Genomic DNA, 7,444 nt, shown 5'->3' on the forward strand with positions numbered 1-7,444 from the left:
CAGGTGTTTGTTAGAGGAAAGGGTGGGGGAGACTGCAGCCACATTTGGAAGGGAGAACCTTTTCAAGGTGGGCGCTTAATATAATGACGAGAAGCCGATCGTTCTCTTGGGTCACGGTAGAGAATATGAAAGCTACAAAGGACTCTTAGAAATCCAGTCCCTTCATTTCCTAGGAAGCGTAGTAGCCCCAGAGGGTAGTGATTACTTGTTCAAGGTTATACAGCTAGGTAGTTGGGGGAAAAAAAAGCAAAAATAGTTGCAGTCATGTTCACAGGCATTACCTTGTTTCACTCTCTAATAGTCCAGTGAGAGACGCATCCTTATGATACCTGTTTTACTCATTGCTGCTGAACATTCTGAGTCTCAGAGAAGCTAAGGAACTTGCCTGAGGTCACACAGCTTGTAATGGGGCAGCTCATCTTCTGAGTCTATCCAGTTATGGTGGCTTTTGTCCTCAAATGCTTAGTGGGTGAGAAAATCACAAGCCTTTGAATTCCTTAACCACAGACTTCATATCAAAGAATCTGTCTCCCGCTCCCCAAATGTTTATATACAGACTTGCCGGACAATTACACCTTAAATTTGGTTTGGACAGCATGGTTGCTGCATTGAGGTTGCGATGAGGGTGCGATGACCCCCAGGGGCCCTGCTCCACGTTCGTCTCGGCTTTCCCAGCCCGGCACCACTGGAGGCTGTGGGTGAATGCCCTCTTTGCCTTTGGTCTTGCTGCTACCCCTTCCTGCCCATGAGAACATGCTTCCCTTTAGCAATCTAGGAAGTTTTACATTTTCTCCCCGGCGACTACCAGTGTGCTGCTAGGTCCCTGAGAACGTGGAGCCCGTGATTCTCTGACCAGACGCCTGGCTCTCGAGACCTAACTATGTCATCATTTATGACAGGCAGCAAAGTGCTCTCCTCTGCTGTGCCTGTGCTCTCTTCTCTACGATCCAAGGGACTGTCAGGATGATATTACTTTTTCCTCTTGCTTCAGATGGGGAAACAGGATCAGTGAAGATCTGACCCGCCCAAGGTCAGTGCAACCAAGGTTTGTTCTCATTTTTATACTCTTCCTACGGCGTTGGGATAACCTTCTGATCGTGGACTGAGCCCTCGAGTTTACCCCCCACCGCTTGTCACCTACAGATGTGCCAGGATGGGCTGCCCTCCAGGGAAGGTAGCGCTCAACCCAGCGGTGGGGTGGCGGGGGGCGGGGGGACAGCTCTTAATAAAGATGTGACTTTATCCGGTCCCCAGGTCGGCCTGGTAGAGGAAGCATTTGGAAGATTTTCTCTTCAATGCTACCAAATGTCAAATGTACTATTTTAAAAAGAGCACACCGTTCTTAAGGATCAAAAATAATGCAAACATCCTCCAAAGCGTAGCCTTAACATCATTCCCTGATGAATGTGCTTCTAGGAGCAGACAAGGAGAGATGGGGAAATCTCACCTGTGGCTTGTACAGAGGTAATAAGATAAAAATGTCAGGGTACCTGGGTGGCTCAGTCAGTTGAATGCCCGACTTTGGCTCAGGTCGTGATCTCCCGGTTCGTGTGTTCGAGCCCCACATTGGGCTCGCTGCTTTCAGCATGGAGCCTGCTTCGGATCTTCTGTCCCCCTCTCTCTGCCCCTTCCCCACTCACACTCTCTGACTTTCAAAAATAAATAAACATTAAAAAGAACGTCAAGCAGGCCAGCAAAGTATGTGTGTTACCCTTCGATACATATACATACAATAACTCACATACTTAAATCAAGTTTTCTGATATATAAAGAGATTTCAAACACATTTCATACAGTTACCCTGTGAGAGAGGTATTCTTTCACAGAGGATAAACCTGAGCTTCAGAGAGAATTTAAAAATGCCCGAGGTCTTACAATGAATAGACAGAAGATGTGGACGTTTTACCTGTGTGTGTATGCTTGCTCCCTTGCATACGACTGTTGTACACACATGTGATACGTGTTAATGTGTGCTTGTGATTATATGTCAGCATATGAAATAGGGGGCACGCTCACCGTTGTCTGACTTGTTAAAACGTCATGGGGTGATATGCTTGCTGGGTCTGCCGCTCTGGCCCCCAGAATCCTGGCTGCCATGGTCTCGTCCACCCTGTTCAAATACTGATCGCAGTAACAGGAAAGACCTTATGAGGATTTCAGAGAGATTTAGTGGATGTAATTATCAGCGCAAACACAAAAACTGCATGGCGATAACTGAGTTCTATGTAGAGTTCTTTTGTGTCTCCAGTGCCATCCCACTAAAGAAGTGACATAAATTCACAGCCAGGGGAGTGGTTTCCCTGGGGTCCAGTCTGAGCTTTCTCTTCTCCCGGGCTCTATTGATCCTCTCTTACATTTTTCATGCTGTTCATATATTATGCTGCTGAAGAGTGCAGTCTCAGGATACTAAAAACCTCACTTTGCCCCTTGCAGGTTGTAGGTATTTGGGTAGGTTACTTAACTTCTCTGTATTTCAGTTTCCTTATCTCTAAAATGGGGATCGGAATAATAGAAGGATCACCTCATAACTCATAGGGTTATGTGAAGATTAAAGGTTCCCAGTACATGTAAACCCTACTTATCAATAGAGAGGTGGTAGTCATAAAATGTCACGTGACACTGCCAGATGTGGATTAAATGCTCAGTAAATGTTACCCACTCATATCATCCCAGGGACCACTGACTATCAAGTTCTTAATCACACTCTCTGAGGACGTGTCTATCATCACCTTGATCCAGGGCATTGCCAAGGTGGGGGCTTCCCTCCACCGAGCCCAGTGCAATGCTGGAGCCTGACCATGGCCCCAGGTCATGGTACTGACTCGCTCCATGGTACCCAGCTGCTGGTACTGACCCTCTCTGTAGCTCTTTAGTCTGAGCTCCTTGGTCACATTCACTGCTGTCGTGGGGAAGGGTGTTAAATGAGTTGGGGTGGGAGAAGATCCAAATTGAAAATGGCGGCTGCACCATGTAGAGCCATGAATACTGAGAAACATGTTAAATATTCTCTTTCCCTGTCTTTGAGACAGCCTAAAGAATGGTCCCATTGATGACATATAGGGTCAATTTTGGGTAGAAGAATTTAAGTGAAGAGCATAGATTCTGGGAACATATTGGTTGAATTCTTTTTTTTTAATTTTTTTTTAACGTTTTATTTATTTTTGAGACAGGGAGAGACAGAGCATGACCAGGGGAGGGTCAGAGAGAGGGAAACACAGAATCCGAAACAGGCTCCAGGCTCTGAGCTGTCAGCACAGAGCCCGACGCGGGGCTCGAACCCACAGACCGTGAGATCGTGACCTGAGCCGAAGTCGGCCGCTCAACCGACTGAGCCACCCAGGCACCCCTTGGTTGAATTCTTATCTCAGTTCTGCTACTTAGTTGCTGAATGGTCAGGGCCAGTTACAAGCCCTTCCAGCTGTCTCCCTTCTCATTCAGTTAGGTTCTACACATGCATTTGCTTTTCACCTTCCCCAAATGTGTTCCCATTTTCCACTCTGTGATCTCCTCTCCCATCCTTTTATCCTTTTCAATTACCGTACTGCGTTTTTGGAGGGAGTATTCAGGAGGGGGCAGAGACAAACACAGAATCATCCTTCCTGGTTAAACAGTAATCCTATTTGATCATCTTTAGAGTTGACACCAGAGATAGAATATTTAACATGACTTCAGGAACAGCAGTTTTGCTTTTATTACTTACTGTTTGGATTAAAAAATTTTTTAAATGTTTATTTATTTTTGAGACAGAATGAGGCAGAGCATGAACAGGGGAGGGTCAGAGAGAGAGGGAGACACAGAATCCGAAGCAGGCTCCAGGCTCCGAGCTGTCGGCACAGAGCCTGATGCGGGGCTCGAACTCACAGACCGTGAGATCATGACCTGAGCCGAAGTCGGATATTTAACCGACTGAGCCACCCAGGCGCCCCAAGGTTTGGGATTTTTGAGCATAAACTACACATGTATAATTCATCTGCTTTAATGAACTGGATAATTAATTAAATAGGAAATTAAGAATGTAAATACTGTCTTTTCTTTCTTTCTTTTTTTTTAAGGGATGCTGGGACCTTCCTCTCCAGTTTGGCCATGAGTAGCCAGCTTGTGTATTTTCATCAGCGATTTGGACCCTCCCCTAAGTAGGGCTATGGGAGGCTGGCTGGCTCCTTTGTCAGGATGTGGTGGAGGAAACTAAAGATCAGGTGGGCGGCTGAACCACGTGAGTGTCAGATTGCCTCACATCTCTGGGGTCTAACGTCTATTTGGAATTCCGTGGCTCTTTTTTTTTCCTTCTTCAAATTTTTATTTCAATCTGGTTAGTTAACATACAGTGCAACATTGATTGCAAGAGTAGAATTCAGTGATTCATCACTTACTTACAACACCCAGTGCTCATCACAATGAGTGCCCTCCTTAATACCCATCACTCATCTGATTCAAGCATGAACGTCTCATCTTCTCAGCCTCTCTGCTGAAGTTACTAAATAGCTTTCATGTGTGTTTCAAAACTTTATTTTGGTTCCTTTTCTAGCGATCAGTTGAGAGAAATTTGTATTGATCTCTACCATTTGGAGCTTTAATACTTGCAAATATCAGAAAGCACCACAGGGTCTGAGAGGTCAAGTCCTATTCTGGGTACTGTATATCCAGAGAGGGGACCCAGTCCATCAGGTTTCTGGGGGAACTTGAGGGACTCCTTTGTAACTACATATGACCATTAGAGGGCGCCTTGACCTTGTGAGAGCATAAAACACCCACACCTGGGAGTAAAGAGGACTGTGTGCAAAGAGCTGCAGAGCACAGAATCTCTTATGCACTTTTAAATTTTGCTAATTAAGAAAATATTATGCCTGGGAAGCTGCATGCCTATTTCCTGAGGGCTCGTGGACAAGTTCATTAACCCTACAGGGGTTTTTGTGAATCCAATAAACTTACTACTAGTAGTAATGATTATAAGTATTTATGCCGTTTTTGGAAACCTTAGTTACAATTAATAAAATATTTGCTAATAATAAGTTCATTATTAGTGGTAACAATACCAGTCATCATTTTCTAGGGGAGCAGAGAAGCCCGTGTAACAGGCTATGTCTGGGGACTCCCAGAGACGTGGGAAGTACCTTGCAGTGGAGACAAGAGGTGGTCCCACCCAGGAGCTGAGTTCACCCAGGGCTCCATGGGTCTGAGGGAGGGTGGCGACTGGGCTCCAGCCCTCAGCAAAGGCTCTGTACAGACTGCAGATCTGCTTATTTCCACTTTATTCCCTTGAATAAAAAAAACCCACAGGTTTAAAAAAAAAATAACCGCCCAAGCACCTGCTCCTCTTACTTTCCCCTAAAATCTTATTTCACGCACTCTCCCGTTTCTATCTCACAGTGCAACGTTGTTTCTATCTGTTCTAACGCACATATTTCTTATGGACCCAAGTAAATGATGACGTACTGATCAATGGGCACCTGTTCTGTCCTTCCTTGAATTCTCCCTGGCATCAAGCATAGGACTGAACACCTAGTAGGGGGTCGTTAGAAATACTTGCTGATCTGTTTGGTGAATGGTAAGACTCTGCCCACAATTAACTAGGGCTGTCTTTCTCATTTCTGCCCCTCTTCCTCTGCTCTCTGTGACCTACTCCCTTCCTCCTATGGCTCCACTCTTCCTTGGCCCCAGATCACTTAGCCAAAAGAGGGAAAAATGAAGCTCATAATTAGGCCCAGTCACAAGTGTCTTCAGAAAGAATCGTCTTCAGGACTTTAAAAAAAGAGGTTAAATCTCCCAGAATCCCTTATAAGGGTCCTGAGGCTCAGTGATCTTTCCCTTAATCCTAAGTGACAGATCCAACCTAGCAGGTTGATCATGAGAGCCCTTGGCCTCAGTTTTCCCATATGTATAATGGGGTTAATAGCACCTGTCTCCTACTTTCACAGGAACACGGCGAGATAATGTTGTAACATGCACTACAGTCCACAGATGAAAGCTACCATATAAATATCAAATGCTATTAAAAGTCCTTGACTTGTGGAAGACCATGGAAGCTTCATTGCTTATGGGGTTCACAGCAAGATGGGTGAAAAGACGGGGGGATGTACCCAAGGACTTCTTGACGCTGGGACCTGGCAGTTGTCCATGAGAATTTGAATCTGTACACGAAGCAAGGGCTTACGAGCAATTTGGCAGTGATCCCAAAGGAAGCTTTAGAGTGCTTTAAAATTTAAAAAAAACAAAAAAAACAAAAACAAAACCCAAAACAACCAACCATGAATTTATAAAATAACTGAGCTTGGTTAATAAATAAAATAATATAGACCTCTGGCCACTAAAAGGCACAGGTCCTTGCCTCTTCCTTTCCTAACTCCTGTCCTCTTCCCTAGGATGGCCACTTGTAATCCTTTTACTGGTTCTTTTGGTATTGCTCTTCATATCTCTAAATAAAATGTTTAAATTGTTCAGTTTGGAAATTAGTTACTGAATTTGCGCCGTTGATCTGCGGTGATTTCACCGTCCTCCACGCCCCTTTTCGCAACCTTTGAATTTAGCTTACTCCCTGTTGCGCTGCTTTCATCAGTTTCCTTGGAAGCATTGTTCACAAATTTACCATTCCAAGTCTCCTTCGGCTCTAGACGCTTGTTGACTCTCGCCTTGCAACACGGGCTGTTTGCATTTCTGCCCTGCCCTCTGGCTCCCCTTCCTGCCTTCCACTTCCCGGCTTCTCTCAATTGAACATCCTGGTTATCATGATTGATGATGTATACATTCTGTCCTGACACCGTAACTTACACTGTGATTTGTCTGTGGGCTTAGTTTAAGAGCGGAAGATCATTTTAGCTGTTCAGGGCAGAGTCTGATTTTGTGTGATGATTATATTTTTTCTCTTGTAGAGAGTTGGGTGTTTCCTGGAAGTCCTTTCTTTTTCTGGCACTGTTTGCTTTTGTGGCATCCTTAATTTATTTTTGAATGCTCGATCCGAATAGGCATTCTGGGAGATAGCTTGCGTCTGTTTCCCCCAGATCCTGCCTCCTGGGCCTCGATCCTCAGAATGACTGCTGTCTACCTGCTGCACTGTCACTCTACTCTGGGACTTCCTCTCTGCTTCCCAGTTTTGGAGCCCATGTCTTCCTTGTTCTTGGTTTACTCTTTTGTTTTGCTAGGGAATATCCTCAATAGTTTCCCCCCAAAAGCCTATTAAAAGTAAATTCTGAGGGGCGCCTGGGCGGCTCAGACGGTTAAGCATGAGACTCTTGATTTCGGCTTAGGTCGCAATCTCACCGTTTCATGAGTTCAAGCCCCTCATCCGGCTCTGCACTCGCAGCGCAGAGCCTGTTTGGGATTCTCTGTCTCCCTCTCTCTCTCTCTCTGCCCCCTCCCCACTCACGCTCTCTCTGTCTCCCAAAATAAATTATAAAAATAAATAAGTAAATTCTGAGGTTTGAATGCCTAGACATGTTTTTATTCTGCC

General features: G+C 45.1%; 1 long non-coding RNA gene across 1 annotated transcript; it reads left to right on the top strand.

Moving 5' to 3' along the window:
• The first annotated feature begins 961 nt into the window (after positions 1-961).
• On the top strand, positions 962-6,259 carry LOC145712450 (uncharacterized). Its single transcript, XR_014135269.1, has 3 exons — positions 962-1,030; positions 4,053-4,196; positions 5,916-6,259. It is a non-coding gene; the product is annotated as an uncharacterized LOC145712450 (long non-coding RNA).
• The last annotated feature ends 1,185 nt before the right edge of the window (positions 6,260-7,444 follow it).

This window comes from Panthera onca, chromosome D1 (assembly GCF_046562875.1).
Source record: "Panthera onca isolate mPanOnc1 chromosome D1, mPanOnc1 haplotype 2, whole genome shotgun sequence".
Lineage (NCBI taxonomy): Eukaryota > Metazoa > Chordata > Mammalia > Carnivora > Felidae > Panthera > Panthera onca.